This window comes from Somniosus microcephalus, unplaced genomic scaffold, assembly GCF_052327205.1.
Source record: "Somniosus microcephalus isolate GS21.2 unplaced genomic scaffold, FLI_Smic_1.0 unresolved_chr1, whole genome shotgun sequence".
Lineage (NCBI taxonomy): Eukaryota > Metazoa > Chordata > Chondrichthyes > Squaliformes > Somniosidae > Somniosus > Somniosus microcephalus.
In genome coordinates this window covers 103,312,171-103,334,441 of record NW_028225179.1, presented here as the reverse complement: position 1 = coordinate 103,334,441, position 22,271 = coordinate 103,312,171, and the positions used below count along the sequence as shown (strand labels likewise).

General features: G+C 46.6%; 1 pseudogene across 1 annotated transcript in view; it reads left to right on the top strand.

Annotated features, from left to right (window-relative positions):
* The first annotated feature begins 1,591 nt into the window (after positions 1-1,591).
* LOC147095673 (zinc-binding protein A33-like) overlaps positions 1,592-22,271 on the top strand; it is a 35,375-nt pseudogene continuing 14,695 nt past the window's right edge. Inside the window, exons 1-6 of the transcript XR_015074813.1 lie at positions 1,592-1,986; positions 2,743-2,863; positions 13,487-13,582; positions 13,663-13,896; positions 17,445-17,467; positions 17,560-17,685. The product of XR_015074813.1 is annotated as a zinc-binding protein A33-like (transcript). The remainder of the gene's footprint in view (positions 1,987-2,742; positions 2,864-13,486; positions 13,583-13,662; positions 13,897-17,444; positions 17,468-17,559; positions 17,686-22,271) is intronic.

The window sequence follows — 22,271 nt, the reverse complement described above, 5'->3', positions numbered from 1 at the left end:
ATACCTCAGGCTCCACCCCCTTTGCCTGAAGTATTTCAGGGTGGGACTTGCTCGATCCCAAATCCCGGGAACTTGGTCATCATCAGAAGAGGAGTGGGTGCCCGTGCCACTGTTGTCCGCTAGTAGTGGGCCAGACATGTCGGACCAGCATCTTTCTTCCCCTTCATGGGTCGAGGTTGGGGTGGGGGCAGAGAGGAGGGCGGGAGGGGGGGGCGGAGGCTACCCATTTCAGCTGAATGATTTAACTTAAAACATTTCTGGGATGTCATCTGTGGTCCTTTTCTAACGGCTCTGCCACTGATTGCCATTCAGGAACCAGCATTAGATCCCCAACTCCATCTTAGTCCATCTTGATCGCTGCCCATCCACCACCTCAAACATCCACTCCCTCCACCACCGTGGCTGCAGTGTGTACTATCCACAGGATGCACTGCAGCAACTCGCCAAGGCTTCTTTCACAGCACCTCCGAAACCCGCGACCTCCACCACCGTGGCTGCAGTGTGTACTATCCACAGGATGCACCGCAGCAACTCGCCAAGGCTTCTTTCACAGCACCTCCCAAACCCGCGACCTCCACCACCAAGAAGGACAGGACCAGCAGGTGAATGGGAACACCATCACCTCCGAGTTCCCCTCCCAATCACGCACCATCCCGACTTGGACATACATCGCCGATCCTTCATCGTCGCTGGGTCAAAATCCTGGAACTCCCGACCTAACCGCAATGTGGGAGCACCTTTACCACACGGACTGCAGTGGTTCAAGAAGGCGGCTCACCACCACATTCTCAATGACAACTAGCAATGGGCAATAAATGCCAGCCTTGCCAGTGTCGCTCACATCCCGAGAATGAATTTTTAAATGTACACCCGCTTCTGATAATGATCACCTGTTAGTCAACCTCCTTCCTTCTATGGTTCACAATGACACGCTTCGAATAAGCACGAGACATTTGGTGATGGAGGATACGGAGCAGATTATTTCATGTACAGCACAGGTGATCTTTCTATACTATGGTTAATGGACCCACTGCCTATGTTTATTACACTAGACACTAAAGTTATACTTTAATCACTCATGGTTAATGTCGTTCCCGTCACTTATTTCCTTGCACAAGCATTTCTCGTAGATAACACTCAGACATTAAAAGCACAAGATAAGCCAGGCTTGTATCTGTCTATCTTGGAATACCGGCTGTTCCAAGATACAAGGAAGTTTGATTATTAACTCTTAACTCTCCAGGATGTCAAACATACAATTCGCCAGGATGTCTGCCCACTTCCTGCAGGTGTACTTTCTCCGGGCCGCAGTAAAGGTGGAACTGGTGGGATTTCTGGCAGGGGAGGGGTGGAGATGTCATTCCGCTAGTCTTTGAGGGATATCACCATGGAAGGGCTCTCATCCCAAATTCCAGCCCTCACCCAGACTTGTAACCTCAATCCACGCCCCCAGGCCCAAGAATGTTGGTGCCTTTGTGTTTTATATGTTTGACATTCAAAGAAATAAAGATTTGCCAGACAAGTTTGCCTGATGACAGTGTCCCTTTAAGAGGACAGATTGTGAAGTGAGTTTCACAATAAACTGGGAGAAATGAAACTGAAAGTAAAGTGAGCGACAGAATCAGGAGCAACAACTGAGATGGCCGTCAGTAAACAGGTCTTCACCCTGACCGAGGATTTAACCTGCTCCGTCTGCCTGTCTCTGTTTGTGGAGCCGGTGCGACTGAACTGTGAGCACAACTTCTGTAAATCCTGTATCCAGAAGTGTTGGGAAAACCAGGGGCAGTCCGTGTCCTGCCCGGAATGTCGGGTGGTTCTTCTCGGGAGAAGCTACACCAGTAACAGGGTGTTGGCCAATCTCTCCAAGAAAGCGCGGCAGCTGGAGCTGAACCTGAAGCTGGAGAAGGGTCGGTCTCACTGTGAGGAACACGGTGAGAAGCTGAACCGGGACACGGAGAAGGGCCGGTCTCACTGTGAGGAACACGGTGAGAAGCTGAACTGGGACACGGAGAAGGAACGGTCTCACTGTGAGGAACACGAGGAGAAGCTGAACCGGGACACGGAGAAGGGCTGGTCTCACTGTGAGGAACATGGTGAGAAGCTGAACCAGGACACGGTGAAGGGCTGGTCTCACTGTGAGGAACAAGGTGAGAAGCTGAACCGGGACACGGAGATGGGCCGGTCTCACTGTGAGGAACATGGTGAGAAGCTGAACCAGGACACAGCGAAGGGCCGGTCTCACTGTGAGGAACACGAGGAGAAGCTGAACCGGGACACGGAGAAGGAGCGGTCTCACTGTGAGGGACATGGTGAGAAGCTGAACCGGGACACGGAGAAGGGCTGGTCTCACTGTGAGGAACATGAGGAGAAGCTGAACCGGGACACGAAGAAGGGCCGGTCTCACTGTGAGGAACACGGTGAGAAGCTGAACCGGGACACGGAGAAGGAGCGGTCTCACTGTGAGGAACACGAGGAGAAGCTGAACCAGGACACGGAGAAGGAGCGGTCTCACTGTGAGGAACACGGTGAGAAGCTGAACCGGGACACGGAGAAGGAGCGGCCTCGCTGTGAGGAACACGAGGAGAAGCTGAACCAGGACACGGAGAAGGAGCGGTCTCACTGTGAGGAACACGGTGAGAAGCTGAACCGGGACACGGAGAAGGAGCGGTCTCACTGCGAGGAACATGGTGAGAAGCTGAACCGGGACACGGAGAAGGAGTGGTCTCACAGTGAGGAACACGAGGAGAAGCTGGTGCTGTTGTGTGAGGAGGATGAGACTCTGACCTGTGCCAGTTGTGTAGATTCTCCCGCACATTCAAACCACAGGTTCCTGCCGGTCCGGGATGCAGTGAGACGGTACAAGGTAAGGGGACATGGGGAGGGGATGTTCCCCAACTCTCACCCTGGAGGGAGTGGTGTGGAGTGTGGGATAGAGGGAGTGGAGAGATGGGAATCAGTTTCATTGCAATATTTAAATAAAATTGTAATGTATGTACCTTTAAGAGAGGAATTATCTTTTACAGCCCCTGTATACTGCAGTACCAGCAGTGACCACACCTGTATATAACACTGAGTAGTAATCTGTACAGTTAGTTCCAGTGTACCCTAAGTTCAGTAAACACCTGTTGCACCGTTCTCCTGCAGTCCGTGTCTTATTTATACACGGACACAACAGTGGCGACGAGCAGGTTCGAACCTACCTGCAGTTCTGCACCACCTCACGGGGATTCGTTCCTGAAGATCAGCGTCTTGGAGGTCGAAGCCAGAGAAACGGGCGTCGACGACGGGCAACCGCCCAGTGATCCAGCGGAGATTTGAGAATCGCGGGGGAGACTGTCGAGAGCCAGGCTTGGTTTTCCAGTCGAGGTGGTCCAGCAAATCGGGCTGGTAACAGGTAGTGCGCTGAACCTTCCCGGACTGCGGCGGGCTAGAGCTCGACCGAGCGGCACAGTAAAAGGGCCGAGCAGCGGCGACGGGGAGAGAGAGAGAGAGGGTGGAGCGCACAGGGCGCAGCCGGTGTTCAGGAGCCGGGCAGCGTCGAAGAGAGAAAGAGAGAGAGATGCGCAGAAAACCGCGAGGTGCCACCATTTGCCATGAGGACCGCCAAGAGTGGCGTTGGCAGCAGCGTAGGAGAAGCGAGCGAAATCCACAGGGCACCACCATTACCACAAGAACCACCGGGAGCGGCATTGGCAGCAGCGGGAGAAGAAGGAAAAGCGCGGGAGGCGCCATTTTAAACCATTGGGAGACACCATTTTAAACCACACCCAAGATGCCGAAGAGTGGCAGTATCACCGCCTTCGACAATGAAGTCAAAGATTGGGCTACATATGTTGAACGGATAGAGGTGTACTGCAAGGCAAATGAGGTGTCCGATGAAAAGAAGGCGTCGGTATTGTTGAATCTAATGGGCGCGTGGACGTACGGTCTATTACGGAATTTAATAACCCCAACTAAACCAATGGAGAAAAGTTTTGAAGATATTGTAACTATATTACAGGAACATCTAAACCCTACACCGCTGCTGATAGCAGAAAGATTCAAGTTCCATAAAAGAAACCAGCATAAAGACGAAAGTAATGCTGATTATCTAACGGAAATGCACAAATTATCGAAACACTGCCAGTTTGGAGCAGGACTGGCAGATACCTTAAGGGATAAGTTTGTCTGTGGGCTCCAGAGTGAAGGAACCCAGAAACGACTCCTATCAGAAAAGGACCTTACGCTGGAAAAGGCTTTCAGCGTTGCGGTATCCAATGAAGCAGCAGCACGGGGCGCTGCAGAAATACAACAGAGGCCGCAAGAATATAGCACCAATGAAATGGCATATGGAGCAGAGAAGTGCTATCGCTGCGGCAGAACAACCCACGACCAGAAGGATTGCTGGTTTAAGGATAAAGTGTGCAGACAGTGTGGGAAAGTAGGACACATAGCACGAGTCTGCAGGTCGGGAAAGAAAACCAACAATAAAAAAACTATTAAAGAAAAGTACAAGAAGGTACAGAAGATGACGGACAGTAGTTCAGAAGACCAAAAGAGTGATAACGACTCCGAAAGCAGGGGATTGAGTTGTCTGAAGCTACATAACGTGATCGCAACGGAGGATCACCGAACCATTTGGGTCACTCTCATGATAGCAGGAGCCCAGGTAAAGATGGAATTGGACACAGGATCAGCCCTAACAGTCATGAACCGATGGGACTACGAGCGGCTATTCTCACATATACCCTTGAGAGACACAAAAATTATTTTGAAGACGTATACGGGGCAAAAAGTCTACCCAAAGGAAAAATAAGGGTGCCCGTTAGATATAACGGTAAGGAAACACAGAAACTAGATCTGTATGTATTACAAGATGGAGGACCACCATTACTGGGACGTGAATGGATCCGGAAAATACAAATGGATTTGCATTCTATTCAGGCACTGACTGTGGCTGACAAAATGGATGACGACGTCACACCTGGGCGACTGTCAAAGATCCTAACTGACACGAAAGAAGTGTTCCAGCAAGGACTCGGAACACTAAAAGGCATAACTGCGATGATCAAAATTGAGGAAAACGCAAACCCAAAATTTTTTAAGGCCAGACCAGTACCTTATGCGATCCGCCCTGCCGTCGAAGCAGAGCTGGAGAGTCTGGAGCATTCAGGTGTACTGTCCAAGGTGGACTGGAGCGAGTGGGCTACACCCATTGTTCCTGTAATGAAAAAGTTGTTGAACAGCACGCCTGGGGAGCCAAAGAAGGTTCGCATCTGTAGGTACTTTAAGGTAACTGTGAACCCAGTCCTCCACACCATACAATATCCACTTCCGCGGATTGAAGATATTTTCGCCTCACTATCTGGAGGGAAACGTTTCACTAAGATTGATCTGGCCCAAGCGTATCTGCAAATGGAGGTAGAAGAAGCATCAAAAAAATACCTCACAATCAACACGCATAAAAGTCTCTACCAATACAACCAGCTGGTATTCGGGGTAGCATCAGCTCCGGCTATTTGGCAGAGGGCAATGGAACAAGCCCTGCAAGGAATCCCAGGGACCCAGTGTTATTTGGATGACATCCTGGTTACAGGCGAAAATGACAGTGATCACCTTGCCAACCTGGAGCAGGTGCTCACTAGATTACAGGAGTATGGGCTCCGACCAATCGCCCCAAATGCGAGTTTTTCAGGAAACAAATCTCGTATTGTGGCCACGTTATTGATGAAGAGGGGTTACATAAGTCCCCAGAAAAGATTGAGGCAGTAGTCAAGGCTCCAGCACCGGAAAATGTGTCACAACTGAGGTCGTTCCTCGGGCTGGTAAACTACTACCATAAGTTCTTGCCAAATTTGTCTACAATACTACACCCACTGAACACCCTACTGCAAACTGGGGTGCCATGGAAGTGGAGTGACGAATGTAGACGTGCTTTCCAGAAAAGCAAAACCCTAATCACTTCAAAGGAGGTATTGGCCCATTACAATCCAGCACTACCAATTCGGTTGGCATGTGATGCATCACCCTACGGCATTGGAGCGGTGCTGTCGCACAAATTCCTTGACAGCTCAAAGAGGCCAATAGCTTTTGCGTCACGTTCATTAACCTCAGCCGAGCGCAACTACGCCCAGATTGACAGGGAGGCCCTCAGCCTCGTGTGGGGGGTGAAGAAGTTCAATCACTATCTGCACGGGCAGAAATTCACCTTGCTGACTGATCACCAGCCTCTTGTCTCCATCTTTAACCCAAAGAAGGGCGTTCCGGTAATGACTGCGCAACGGCTACAAAGATGGTCACTTTTTGTAGGGGCGCATCAATATGAAATTGAGTATAAGGGCACGCAACAGCATAGAAACGCTGATGGGCTATCATGCCTGCCACTGCCTACGGTGGAGGAAGCACCTGCAGTGGATCCTGTCAAAATATTCCATTCAACTATAGTCGAATGCCTACCGGTAACAAACGCGTGTATCGAGAAGGAAACCCGAAATGACCCGACACTTTCTCGGGTATATGATTTGACGGTGAAGGGATGGCCAGCACATGGCGACTCACTGTTGCCAGCATTCTCGACAAGGAGAGAACAGCTGTCAGTGTGCCGGGGGACCTTGATGTGTGGATCCTGAGTGGTAATTCCACCCAAGTTGAGAGATAGAGTGCTCAATGAGCTTCATGAAGGTCATCTGGGAGGGGTAAAAATGAAAAGCCTAGCCAGGGCGTTTGTGTGGTGGCCGGGAATCAATAAAGAAATCGAGGACCTGACCAAGAGCTGCTCAGGATGCCAGAAAGTCTAAAATGCACCACCACAGGCCCCTCTACACCCATGGGAGTGGCCCTCATCTCCATGGCAACGGGTGCATATTGATTTTGCTGGTCCATTCATGGACTCAATGTTTTTAATAGCCATGGATGCACACTCGAAATGGCCAGAGGTCATCAAAATGTCCTCCACCACCACGGAGAAAACTATTGCAGTCCTACGGACCATTTTTGCCAGGAATGGCTTGCCAGAACAGATTTGCTCCGACAATGGACCACAGTTTGTGTCCGATGATTTCCGGAGGTTCTTGAAGAATAATGGGGTAAAGCATTATACATCCGCCCCGTATCATCCAGCCACAAATGGATTGGCTGAGAGGTTCGTACAAACCTTTAAAAAAGCAATAAAGGCGATGTACAACGACAACATTCCACTGCAGCACAAGGTGGACAATTTCCTGTTAGCCTACCGGAATGCAACACATGCAGTCATCAACCAGGCCCCAGCCATGATGTTCTTTAACCGCAGGTTAAGATCTCGCCTGGATTTGCTCAGACCAAACGTACGACGAGATGTTGAGAATAAGCAATTCCAGCACATCCATGAGAAGCCAACAAGGAGCTTCAAGGTAGAGCAACCAGTCTTGGCCCGCGACTACCTTACAGAAAAATGGCAGCCAGGAACGATATGCACATGGCAGGGACCACTAATGTACACAGTGGACGTTGGGGAGAGCATCGTGAGACGCCATGCTGACCAGATCCTAGAGTCCCAGGAACAAGTCAACCCCATGCCTCGCCCATACGTACCTGGTGATGAACCCGAAGTACAGGTTGCATCTACCTCAGAAACAGTAGCATCGGAAGCTGATGAACCAACCAACGATAAGGGGCCAGAATCGCCTCCGCCACAAGAGCAAGACACTCGGGAAAGGCGCTATCCAGAAAGGATCAGGAAGCCTCCCCAGAGACTGAATTTATAAAGAGATTAATTTCAGCTAATGTGTATTGTACAAAATTGTAATTGTAATTAGTTTAATATTTAATTGTTAAATGAGTGTTATGGTACTGTTAATCTAAAAGGGGAGGAATTGTAATGTATGTACCTTTAAGAGAGGAACTATCTTTTACAGCCCCTGTATACTGCAGTACCAGCAGTGGCCACACCTGTATATAACACTGAGTAGTAATCTGTACAGTTAGTTCCAGTGTACCCTAAGTTCAGTAAACACCTGTTGCACCGTTCTCCTGCAGTCCGTGTCTTATTTATACACGGACACAACAAAAATAACTACAGGGCAAGAGATTCATTACAATATTTACATTAAATAACAATAGGGAATCGGTTTCATTACAGTATTTAAATTAAATAACTGAAGGGAACCAGTTACATTACAATATTTGTTATATATAACTATGTGGGAATCATATTCCTGGCAGGTGCTCACACCATTCCCGGTATTCCCAGTGTCCTCTCACCCTATGGGAGCCAGACATTTTCCTCCCAGCCTCAGGAATCTCAGGGATTTGATCTGTAGCCCACACTCTCGCCTTTACACACGCACATTCGCTGTTTACAAAATTACTCAATATAAACTTCATAAGAACATAAGAAATAGGAGCAGGTCGAGGCCATTTGGCCCTTCGAGCCTGCTCCGCCATTCAATAAGATCATGGCTGATCTTCTACCTCATCTCCACTTTCCTGCACTATCCCCATATCCCTTGATTCCCTTAATATCCAAAAATCTATCTATCTCTGTTTTGAATATACTTAACGACTGAGCCTCCACAGCCCTCTGGGGTAGAGAATTCCAAAGATTCACCGCCCTCTGAGTGAAGAAATTTCTCCACATCTCAGTTCTAAATGGACGACCCCTTATTCTGAGACTGTGACCCCTGGTTCTAGACTCCCCAGCCAGGGGAAACATCTTCCCAGCATCTACTATGTCAAGCCCTGTAAGAATTTTGTATGTTTCAATGAGATCACTTTTCATTCTTCTAAACTCTAGAGAATATAGGCCTAGTCTACTCAATCTCTCCTCATAGGACAATCACCCCATCCCAGGAACCAGTCTGGAGAACATTCGTTGCACTCCCTCTATGGCAAGTATATCCTTCCTTAGGTAAGGAGACCAAAACTGTACACCATACCCCAGGTGTGGTCTCACCAGGGCCCTATATAATTGCAGTAAGACTCATACTCAAATCCTCTTGTAATAAAGGCCAACATACCACATGCTTTCCTAATTGCTTGCTGTACCTGCATGTTAACTTTCAGTGATTTGTGTACAAGGACACCCAGGTCCCTCTGAACACCAACATTTCCGAATCTCTCACCATTTAAAAAATACTCTGCTTTTCTATTTTTCCTACCAAAGTGGATAACTTCACAGTTCTCCACATTATATTCCATTTGCCATGATCTTGCCCACTCACTTAGACTGTCTATCTCCCCTTGAAGCCTCCTTGCTTTCTCCTCACAACTTACATTCCCACCCAGTTATGTATCATCGGCAGACTTGGATATATTACATTTGGTCCCCTCATCCAAATCATTGATGTAGATTGTGAATAGCTGAGGCCCAAGCACTGATCCTTATGGTACCGCACTAGTTACAGCCTGTCAATCCGAAAATGACCCACTTATTCCTACTCTCGGTTTTCTGTCTGTTAACCAATTCTCAATCAATGCTAGTATATTACCCCCAATCCCATGAGCCCTAATTTTGTTTAATAACCTCCTATGTGGCACCTTATCGAATGCCTTCTGAAAATCTAAATACACCACATCTTTTCTGCTAGTTACAACCTCAAAAAATGCTAACAGATTTGTCAAACACGATTTCCCTTTCATAAATCCGTGTTGACTCTGCTTAATCATATTATTCTTTTCTAAGTGCCCTGTTACCACGTCCTTAATAATAGATTCTAGCATTTTCCCTACTACTGATGTCAGGCTAACTGGTCTGTAGTTTCCTGTTTTCTCTCTCCCGCCTTTCTTAAATAGTGGGGTTACATTTGCTACATGCCAATCCATGGAAACCGTTCCAGAATCTATGGAATTTTGGAAAATGACAACCAATGCATTCACTATCTCTATAGGCACCTCTTTCAAAACCCTCGGATGTAGGCCATCAGGTCCAGGGGATTTATTGGCTTTCACTCCCAATAATTTCTCCAGGACTATTTTTTTACTAATACTAATTTCTTTCAATTCCTCATTCTCGCTCGAGCCTTGGTTCGCCACTATTTCTGGGAAGATTTTTGCGTCTTCTTCTGTGAAAACAGACACAAAGTATTTGTTTAATTTCCCAGCCATTTCCTTATTCCCCATTATAATTTCTCCTGTTTCAGCCTGTAAGGGACCCACATTTATTTTTGCTAACCTTTACCTTTTTACATACCTATAGAACCTTTTACAGTCTGTTTTTAGGTCTCTCGCTAGTTTATTGTCATATTCTATTTTCCCTTTCTTTATCAATTTCTTGGTCCTCCTTTGCTCAATTCTAAAATCCTCCGAATCCTCAGACTTATTACTTTTTTGGCAACATTATAAGCCTCTTCCTTTGATCTAATACTATCTTTAACTTCTCTTGTTAGCCATGGTTGGACCACTTTTCTTGTGGGGTTTTTGTGCCTTAAAGGAATGTTTATTTGTTGTAATTTATGTATTCATTCTTTAAATGCTAGCCATTGTTTGTCTACCATCATACCTTTTAATGTAGTTTCCCAATCTACCGTAGCCACCTCGCCCCTCATACCTACGTAGTTTGCTTTGTTTAGATTTAAGACCCTAGTTTCAAATTTAACAAAATCACTTTCAAACTCAATTTAAAATTCTATCATATTATGGTCACTCTTCCCTGAAGACCCCTTTAGTACAAGGTTATTAATTAACCCTTTCTCATTGCACAATACTAGATCTAAAATAGCCTGTTCCCTAGTTGGTACCTCAACATACTGATCTAGAAAACTATTTTGCATGCATACCATGAATTCATCCTCCACACTACTACTGCAAATTTGGTTTGCACAGTCTATATGTAGATTAAAGACCCCCATGATAACTGTATTACACTTGTTATATGAGCCTCTAATTTCCATTTTTTTAATTCATTCATGGGATCTGGGTATTGCTGGCAAGGCCAGCATTTATTGCCCATCCCTAATTGCCCTTGAAGAGGTGGTGGTGAGCCATCATCTTGAACCGCTGATTTATACTCTGCCCTACATTACAACTAATATTTGGGGGGCATTAAACAACTCCCATCAATGTTTTATGCTCCTTGCATTTGCTTAGCTCCAGCCAAACTGATTCTACTTCTTAATTGTCAGAGCTAAAATCCTTTCTCTCTACTTCTTTATCTCATCCTTCATTATCAGGGCTGCCTCTCCTCCTTTTCCATTTTGCCTATCTCTTCTAAAAGTGAAGTGTCCTGGACTATTTAATTCCCAACCTTGGTCACTTTGCAACCATGTCTCCATTATGGCGATTAGATCAAACCTGTTAATTTCTATCTGCGCTATTAATTCATCTATTTTGTTGCAAATGCTTCGCATATTCAGATATAGTGCCTTTAGCTTTGACTTATTTCTATTTTTCCCTGATGCCACCTTAGTCACTGATGCCTTATTACCTTTGTTACTCTCTCTGTCCCTTCCTGACCAACTCTGCTTATTTTTACCCAAAACTCTACTCTGCTCGAGAGCCTTGACATTTCCCTCACTGCTTTTAAATTTACTCTTTCCTGAATCCTCCCAGCACCCCTCCCCCACTTCATTAATTTAAAGCCCTAGTCTACTGCCCTTGTTATTCAGTTCGCCAGGACACAGGTCCCAGCCCGGTTTAACTGTAGCCTGTCCCAATGGAACAGGTCCCTCTTTCCCCAGTACTGTTGCCAGTGCTCCATCAACTGAAAACCCTTCCTCCCACACCACTCTTTGAGCCACGCATTTAAACCTCTGATCTGTTTGTCCCTATGCCAATTTGCGCTTGGCTCAGGTAACAATCCAGAGATTATTACCTTTGAGGTTCTGCTTTTTAATTTGGATCCTAGCTCCTCAAACTCCCTCAGCAGAACCTCATTCCTAGTTCTACCTATGTCGTTGGTTCCTACGTGGACCACGACAACTGGATCCTCCCCCTCCCACTCCAAGTTCTTCCCCAGCCATGAGGAGATGTCTTTAACCCTGGCACTGGGCAAGCAACACAACCTTCGGATATCTCGGTCACGGCTGCAGAGAACAGTATCTATCCTCCTGACTATACTGTCCCCTACCACAGCTACATTCCCTTTCACTCCCCCCACTTGTCCCCCCACTTGAATGGCCTCCTGCACCGTGATGCCATGGTAAGCTTGCTCATCTATCCTGCAGGCTATTCCCTCATCCACACAGGCAGCAAGAACCTCATACTTGTTGGACAAGGGCAAAGGCTGAGGCTCCTCCAGCATTGCACCTGGGGTCACCTTACCTGCCTGAGTTGCAGTCACACCCTTCTGTTCCTGACGACTAACCAGACCTGTACCAATACCTAACATATGGTTTGTGACTGGATCAAAGTGTCCAGGTAACTCTCCCCATCCCTGATGCCCCGCAATGTCTGCACCTCAGACTCCAGCTCAAAAACTCTGAGCTGAAGTGCCTCAAGATGCAGGCACTTGCTGCAAACATGGTTGTCCGGGATCACAATGCTCTCCACAACCTCCCACATGCTGCAGATGTGGCACACCACCTGCACTGCCATCCCGATATGACCTTGTTATATTTAATTAAATTTGTAGTTCGATAACTTAGTTTACAGTGTAGTTTCTTGACTACTTACTTGATCTAGATTAAGTTAACTGTACTGAAATTAACTATCTACCTGCATCACATAGCAATACAAGTACTGTAGGCAAAAAGCAGCAACTCCTTCCCACTCTTCTCCGAATTGCCACTCTTTCCAAATTCCCAAATAAAACACTCTGTTGAAGTCCACTTGGTTTAATCCCGCTCTGTGCAGATCTTAATAAATCTTCTGAAATTTCTCCTCTTGCTGTGCTTCAATTCATTTGGAAACATAGCTAAGCAGAAACTGCTCGAAGCTGCAGAAAAATATTCCATCCATTGAACTGGGTTCACTGCGCTTGCACAGACCGCACGATCTGCATTCAGCGAACAGAATCAAAGCTCCAGGCAAAAATATCAACTCTAAGCCCAGGCTTTTGGGAGAGGCTGAGGCCTTCAAATAAAAATGTTAATGAATGCATTTAAAGATTAAAAAAAGAGAAGTCAATGGATACATGTAACTATGTTATTGCGAACAATGTTTTTTTTTAAATTTGTTTTAAACCTAATTTTGGAAATGAGAAATTTCAGTTACTGAGGGGAAAATTGCAGCTAAACATTTTTTCAGAAAGCATTTTGAGTGAATTGCGGGGAATAAGATCACCAGCACCATGTGGGGCTTTAACATGAAGCCGTGCCAGGCCACTGTTGAGATTAACATTGGAAGTCCTACTAAAGTGTCACTAAGTGGCTGTTCAGAGTCCCGGCAGCAAGTGTGGTCCTTTTAAATATTGTAATTCCCACAGGAATTGTTTCTCTAGCAGTTTTCAATGGACTGTGTGACTCACATAAGTAATTTAATACACAATATAAACACTAGTGTCTGGTTAAAAACCTGAACAGCTGTCGCCACAGTTTGGGAATAAACAGCAGACATTGCAATGGGTTATGGTGAGATCTGATTCCATTTTTAGGACCAGCTGAAATCGGCCTTGGATTCCATGGAGGAGGAAAAGAAAAGTAAAAGTGAATTAAAACGGCAGCAGGAGGGGAAGATTTCAGAACTGGGTGTGAGTATTACTGCTGTTACCTTTAAACACTGCCACCCTTTAACAACCCGCTGCTTAAATGATCTCTCTCACCATCTTAGCAACTCACAGGATCCCTGGAGCAAGACATCTCCGCACAATTTGCCAAAATCCATCGATATCTTGAAGACAAAGAGAAACATTTAATCGACAAGCTGAAGAGACAAAAGGAGGAAGATCTGCGACCAATGGAGAAAAACTTGGAAAGTATTGAAGAAGAATTGACGTCACTTGAAGAGAACAGACTGAACCTTTGTGTAGACATCGAGCAGCAAGACAGTATCTCTTTTCTCAAGGTGACCCTTTATAACCCAATCCCCAAGCTGTTGGTGCAAGTGTAAACAGCACTTTATAATCGGGCTCAAACCCCATCACAACAATGCACAATGTGCAGTATAACTGAGGACAAACGGGTATCAGTCAGGATTGAGCTCTGAGTGTTGAGCAGACTGTCCCACACTGTCAGGACCTCACACTGGCTGCAGTGTAACTGGAACCAGAGTGAAGGCAACTTATTAAACCTCTTGCTGGTCCCCTTTATGTTTCCAATGTTAGTAATGAGCTGAGAGGACAGTCCACTCTTCGCAGATATTAAGCACTTCACTGACACTGAGAAGTCGACCAATATCTTTAAATACAGGAACACAGTCCTCGGCTTCCCCTAGCTTGACTGTGGTTTGCAGTCGGCAGTATAACTCAGAGCTGTGTTTACAGCTGTTACCAGGGTTACAGACCATTACTACTGAAAATGACTCTGTGTTTCCCGGCAACAGGTTCTGAGAACCTGAGTGAGGGAGGGAAATTGATCTTGTCCTTGTCCTATCACTCTAACCTTTCACTGTTATTACAAGCCAAACAGTGCATACCAACATTGAGCAATATATCACTGTCTGTGTGGAGTTTGCACATTCTCCCCGTGTTTGTGTGGGTTTCCTCCGGGTGCTCCGGTTTCCTCCCACAGTCCAAAGATGTGCGGGTTAGGTTGATTGGCCATGACAAAAATTGGCCCTTAGTGTTAGGGGGGGATTAAATACGTGGGGTTATGGGGTTACGGGGGTAGGGCTTGTGTGGGATGGCTGTCGGTGTAGGGACCGGGTGCTAGGGTTTGGATGATCAGCCATGATCTCATTGAATGGCGGAGCAGGCTCGAAGGGCCGAATGACCTACTCCTGCTCCTATCTTCTATGTTTCTTTGTTTCTAAGTATCATCAATCGACTCACCATCCGAATATCTCCAATAGGTTATAGAATTTTCTTTGCTCAGGAAAAAGGTTATCTCCTCTCAGATTTCTTCGTTTCTCACTTGTGCTTATATGAGTGACATGTTGTGGTTCAGTCCCATGGGTGCTGGCCCTGAGAGCAGTGATATGTTGGGGTTCAGTCCCATGGGTGCTAGCCCTGAGAGCAGTGATATGTTGGGGTTCAGTCCCATGGATGCTGGCCCTGAGAGCAGTGACATGTTGGGGTTCAGTCCAATGGCTGCTGGTCCTGAGAGCAGTGAGATGTTGGGGTTCAGTCCCATGGGTATCGGCCCTGAGAGCAGTAACATGTTGGGGTTCAGTCCCATGGGTATCGGCCCTGAGAGCAGTAACATGTTGGGGTTCAGTCCCATGGGTACTGGCCCTGAGAGCAGTAACATGTTGGGGTTCAGTCCCATGGGTGCTGTCCCTGAGAGCAGTGAGATGTTGAGGTTCAGTCCCATGGGTGCTGGCCCTGAGAGCAGTAACATGTTGGGGTTCAGTCCCATGGGTATCGGCACTGAGAGCAGTGACATGTTGGGGTTCAGTCCCATGGGTGATAGCCCTGAAAGCAGTGACATGTTGGGCTTCAGTCCCATGGGTGCTGTCCCTGAGAGCAGTGAGATGTTGGGGTTCAGTCCCATGGATATCGGCCCTGAGAGCAGTAACATGTTGGGGTTCAGTCCCATGGGTACTGGCCCTGAGAGCAGTGATATGTTGGGGTTCAGTTCCATGTGTGCTTGCCCTGAGAGCAGTGACATGTTGGGGTTCAGTCCCATGGGTGCTGTCCCTGAGAGCAGTGAGATGTTGGGGTTCAGTCCCATGGGTGCTAGCCCTGAGAGCAGTGATATGTTGGGGTTCAGTCCCATGGATGCTGGCCCTGAGAGCAGTGACATGTTGGGGTTCAGTCCAATGGCTGCTGGCCCTGAGAGCAGTGAGATGTTGGGGTTCAGTCCCATGGGTATCAGCCCTGAGAGCAGTAACATGTTGGGGTTCAGTCCCATGGGTATCGGCCCTGAGAGCAGTAACATGTTGGGGTTCAGTCCCATGGGTACTGGCCCTGAGAGCAGTGACATGTTGAGGTTCAGTTCCATGTGTGCTAGCCCTGAGAGCTGTGACATGTTGGGGTTTAGTCCCATGGGTGCTGTCCCTGAGAGCAGTGAGATGTTAGGGTTCAGTCCCATGGGTGCTGGCCCTGAGACCAGTGACATGTTGGGGTTCAGTCCCATGGGTGCTGTCCCTGAGAGCAGTGAGATGTTGGGGTTGCGTCCAATGGGTGCTAGCCCTGAGAGCAGTGACATGTTGGGGTTCAGTCCCATGGGTGCTGGCCCTGAGAGCAGTAACATGTTGGGGTTCAGTCCCATGGGTGCTAGCCCTGAGAGCAGTGACATGTTGGGGTTCAGTCCCATGGGTATCGGCCCTGAGAGCAGTGATATGTTGGTGTTCAGTCCCATGGGTGCTAGCCCTGAAAGCAGTGACATGTTGGGCTTCAGTCCCATGGGTGCTGTCCCTGAGAGCAGTGAGATGTTGGTGTTCAGTCCCATGGGTATCGGCCCTGAGAGCAGTAACATGTTGGGGTTCAGTCCCATGGGTACTGGCCCTGAGAGCAGTGATATGTTGGGGTTCAGTTCCATGTGTGCTTGCCCTGAGAGCAGTGACATGTTGGGCTTCAGTCCCATGGGTGCTGTCCCTGAGAGCAGTGACATGTTGGGGTTCAGTCCCATGGGTATCGGCCCTGAGAGCAGTGACATGTTGGGGTTCAGTCCCATGGGTGCTGGCCCTGAGACCAGTGACATGTTGGGGTTCAGTCCCATGGGTGCTGTCCCTGAGAGCAGTGAGATGTTGGGTTTGCGTCCCATGGGTGCGGGCCCTGAGAGCAGTGACATGTTGGGGTTCAGTCCCATGGGTATCGGCCCTGAGAGCAGTGACATGTTGGGGTTCAGTCCCATGGGTGATAGCCCTGAGAGCAGTGACATGTTGGGGTTCAGTCCCATGGGTATCGGCCCTGAGAGCAGTGACATGTTGGGGTTCAGTCCCATGGGTGATAGCCCTGAAAGCAGTGACATGTTGGGCTTCAGTCCCATGGGTGCTGTCCCTGAGAGCAGTGACATGTTGGGCTTCAGTCCCATGGGTGCTGTCCCTGAGAGCAGTGAGATGTTGGGGTTCAGTCCCATGGGTATCGGCCCTGAGAGCAGCGACATGTTGGGGTTCAGTCCCATGGGTGCTGGCCCTGAGAGCAGTGACATGTTGGGGTTCAGTCCCATGTGTATCGGCCCTGAGAGCAGTAACATGTTGGGGTTCAGTCCCATGGGTACTGGCCCTGAGAGCAGTGACATGTTGGGGTTCAGTCCCATGGGTGCTGGCCCTGAGAGCAGTGACATGTTGGAAAGTATCAGTGAACCTTCAAAGTCTTCAGCAGCAGAGGAAACCCTGTCCAGTGTATTCCGGGGGTAACTGACGTGGTTTCACATCACTGGAGCCCGTCAGTGAAACTCCACCCAGATCCCTTCACATTTTACTAAAACCACTGATTATACATCATTAAAATGTAAAATCTAAACAGTTCCGTATATTTATTAAAATGTTTCTGATTCTCTGTCCTGCAGGAACTGAACAGATTGAGAGAAAGGTGAGTATCCAATCCAAACCCACACACGGCCTGACACTGTGTTCACAGTTTGTATCCTCCACTGAGTGACTGAATCAATCTCATTCAAACAGGTACCTGGACAAAGGTGAGGAAGGTGAAGATGAAGAGATCCTGGTGTCTGCAAGTCTGAAATACACAGTTTCCAGGCCCATTACTCTACACAGTGTGGAAGGAAATGAAACAGATAATCTCTCCAGGTAAGAAACTCCACAGCTTTGTGCCCACTTTCTGTCGTGTCCTGCTCTCTTCGCCCTCTCCTGAAGGTGCTGCCTGCTGCTGGGTACAGATCACTGGGGCAGCAGCTCTGGGCCCTCACTCAAGAGGCCATTCTTTATGTTGGACCTTAGATTGAGCGATTCAAGCATGAGGACATCAGAACATCATCTTATTTGACATCCAGACACTCACACTTTCCAGTAGAGCTCACTGGACAGTGTTCAGACTGGGACCCCTAGCTGATTGTGTTCCTCTCTGACCCAGGACTCACTGGACAGTGTTCAGACTGGGACCCCTAGCTGATTGTGTTCCTCTCTGACCCAGGACTCACTGGACAGTGCTCAGACTGGGACTCCTGGCTGATTGTGTTCCTCTCTGACCCAGGACTCACTGGACAGTGATCAGACTGGGACCCCTTGCTGATTGTCCAGTGAGACCTGTTTCAGAGGAACACAATCAGCCAGGAGTCCCAGTCTGATCACTGTCCAGTGAGTCCTGGGTCAGAGAGGAACACAGTGATCAGACTGGGAGATCGAGCTGATGGTGTTAGAATCATAGAATGGTTACAGCACAGTAGGAGGCCATTCAGCCCGTCACGCCCATGCTGGCTCTCTGCAAGAGCACTTCAGCTAGTCCCACTCCCCCGCCCTTTCTCCATAGCCCTGCAATTTTTTTCCTTCAGGTACTTATCTAATTCCCTTTTGAAAGCCACGATTGAATCTGCCTCCACCACCCTTTCAGGCAGTGCATTCCAGATCCTAACCACTCGCTGTGTAAAAAAGTTTTCCCTCATGTTGCCTTTGGACCTTCAGCCTGTCACCTTAATTCTGTGTCCTCTGGTTCTCGATCCTCCGCCAATGGGAACAGTTCTTTTCTATGAGGATTGGGAGAGTTTCAGAAACCAGCAAAGGATGACCAAAAAATTGATAAAAAGGAAAAAAATAGAATGAGAGAAAACTAGCAAGAAATATAAAAGTAGAATGTAAGGGCTTCTACAAGTATGTAAAAAGGAAGAGAGCAGCAAAAGGAACCGTTGGTCCCTTAGAGGCTGAGATATTATGGAAATGGCAGAAACGTTAAACAAATATTTTGTATCTGTCTTCAGAGTAGAAGACACAAAAAGCATACCAAAAATGGTGGGGAACCAAGGGTCTAATGAGGATGAGGAACTTAACGTAATTAATATAAGTAAAGAAGTATTAGAGAAACTAATGGGACTAAAAGCCGATAAATCCCCTGGACCTGACGGCCTAGGGTTCTAAAAGAGATGGCTGAAGAGATAGTGGATGCCTTTTGATCTTCCAAAGTTCCCTAGATTCTAGAACAGTCCCAGTGGATTGGAAGGTCGCAAATGTAGCACCGCTATTCAAGATCGGAGGGGGAGAGAAAACAAGGAACTACAGGCCAGTTAGCCTGACATCAGTCATCAGGAAAATGCTGGAATTCATTGCTAAGGAAGTTGTATCAGGGCACTTAGAAAATCATAACATGATTAGGCAGAGTCAACATAGTTTTATGAAAGGGAAATCGTGTTTGACAAATTTATTAGAGTTTTTTAAGAATGTAACTAGCAGGGTAGTTAAAGGGGAACCAGTGGATATGGTATATTTGGATTTCCAAAAGGCATTCGATAAGGTGCCACATGAAAGGTTATTACACAAGATTAGAGCTCATGGGGTTGGGGGTAATATAGTAGCATGGATAGAGGATTGGTTAACAGACAGAAAACAGAGATGGGATAAACCGATCTTTTTCAGGTTGGCAGGCTGTAACTAGTGGAGTACTTCAAGGATCACAGAAAGCTAACATGCAGGTACAGCAAGCAATAAGGAAGGCAAATGGCATCTTGGCCTTTATTGTAAGGGGGTTGGAGTATAAGAGTAAGGAAGTCTTGCTACAATTGTACAGGACCTTGGTGAGACCACACCTGGAGTACTGTGCACAGTTTTTGTCTCCTTATCTAAGGAAGGATATACTTGCCTTGGAGGTGGTGCAATGAAGGTTCACTAGATTGATTCCTGGGATGAGAGGGCTGTCCTATGAGGAGAGATTGTGTAGAATGGGCCTATACTCTCTGGAGTTTAGAAGAATGAGAGGTGATTTCATTGAAACTTACAAGATTCTGAAGGGGATTGACAGGGTAGCTGTATGTATAAGACTACACTATCCAGCTTATATATATTAAGGCTACATTACCCATGAGGCTAGGCTACCCACAAGGCAACAGTCAAGATGGCAGCCTACACACAGGAGCACACATGCAGCATCTCTACAGATACTGTACCTAGAGAACATGTACTGAATAAATGACTAGCTAGAAGCTAGCTGTGTTCATAATAAGAATGTCTAGTTATTAATGAACATAACATGGTACAAGGGTGGTGAAGATCTGCTGAAAATTGTGAAAAGCGACATGGAGAATTTGAAGCTACCAGAGCGTTTGAATCTCACAGAAAAAATCGACTACAACTGGCAGACTTTTAAACAGCAATTCGAACTCTACATTGCAGCCATCAGATTCGGTATGAAGCCAGACGCAAGGAAGATAGCATTGCTGCTTATGGTTGCAGGCCCACAGGCGATAGAGGTATTTAATACATTTGTATTTAATCCAGTGGAGAACAGAGAAAAATTAGAAGATGTGCTAAAAAAATTTGATGCACATTGCCCTCCCAAAAAGAATGAGACGTATGAAAGATACATCTTCCGTTCTCGGACACAGCAACAAAATGAGACTTTTGATAGCTTTATAAGATCTGAAACTGAAAGCACAGACATGTAATTTCTCTGAGCTCAAAGCATCCATGATTCATGACCAGATTGTGTTTGGTATTCATGATAAAAAAGTCAGGGAACGTCTGTTGAGAGAAACCGAACTAAATTTGGAAAATGCGGTGAAAATATGCCAAGCCAGCGAGCTAGCTCGAAATCATGCGAAGACTTTCAGTGAAATCAATAATGATGCGAATGTAATGAGTGATAATGCTGCTGTTGGTGCTGTGTCCTACAAGGGGAAGAAACGTGGGCAGAACAGAAATGAAAAGCAATCGGAGGATGAAATTTCTAATTGTAAACGCTGTGGTTACAAACACCAGTTAAGACAATGCCCAGCATTTGGAAAATGTACACAAAGTGTAATGGAAAGAATCACTTTGCCAAACAATGCTTTTCAAAAGTAAAAACGACGAAAGGGCAATGAGTTAATGTGATTGAGGACACTGATTTAAGTGAGACATTTTTTGTAGGAATGGTGTCATGTGACGATATCAAAAAAGATACAGAAAATGTGCAGCCCTCAGAAATGGACAATGCTGAACATAAAGTCAATGCAGTAAAAGTGGACAAATGGATGATCCCACTGCAGGTAAATGGAGGATTAGTTACCTTGAAACTAGACACTGGGGCAAAAGCAAACTTAATCAGTATGAGTGACATTAACAATATGAAAGAAAAGCCCAAAATACAGAAAAAGTCAGTACTACTGAAGGACTATAATGGACAGAAAATAGATAGCTTAGGTGTATGCAGACTTAAAGTGACAGTCAAAGACAAAGTGCATCATCTCATGTTTTCTGTTGTGGCTGAAAGACTTGATTCGATACTAGGTGACAAAGCTTGTGAAGACTTAGAACTGGTCAAGAGAGTCTACCGTATAAACTGTGCCATAAGCAGACCAGATGACTCAGGTGATGAAGTAGAGAGCCCATCAAGGATGGAAAGGCCAAAGGGCATCCATGTCTTCAAAAAGCCTAGTTTCTCCAAGAAGAAAGAAAAAGACTTTAAGCACAAAGAGAAAAAACACAAGGAGAAAAAGTCCAAAGATATAACCGCAGCAGATGTTGTTAAGCAGTGGAAAGAGAAAAAGAAAAAGAAGAAGCCTGCACCAGAGCAGGAAGCAGTTCCGGTGGATACTCCTTCTTCCCCCAGGCCAATCTTTGGTGTTCCATTAGCCGAGGCTGGTGCGAGGACTATGCTGTATAATGGGATCCAGCTGCCAGCAGTTTTTCGAGAGTGCATTGACTACATTGAGAGTTATGGCATGAAGAGTGAAGGAAGCACTGAAACCCTCTCCAAGCAAAGATCGCAAGGAGACCTCGATCTATACAAGAGCAGATTGATGACAATGCCGCAACTGCATCTTGTCATTCACCGCCAGAACAATCTCATGAAGACACATCAGACTTACCCGTGTTGAGAAGATCCACACGTGAAGTAAAAGAGCCTGATAGACTTAATCTTTGAGTACAATGTAAAGCTTTGAAAATGTGTTGACTGTTTTGAAAATGTTTATGTTTATAGAGCACTAACAAAAGTGTTACTGATATTATCTTTATTGTTTTCTTGAAAGTTGATTGATATTAATTTTGTTATACCTCAAAGAAAGGAGGATGTAGTGATCAATAACATGTCATTCTGTGGTGGACACTAGGTGGAGCAGTAGAGCTGTATGTATAAGACTACACTACCCAGCTGTATATATATTAAGACTACATTACCCATGAGGCTAGGCTACCCACAAGGCAACAGTCAAGATGGCAGCCTACACACAGGAGCACACATGCAGCAT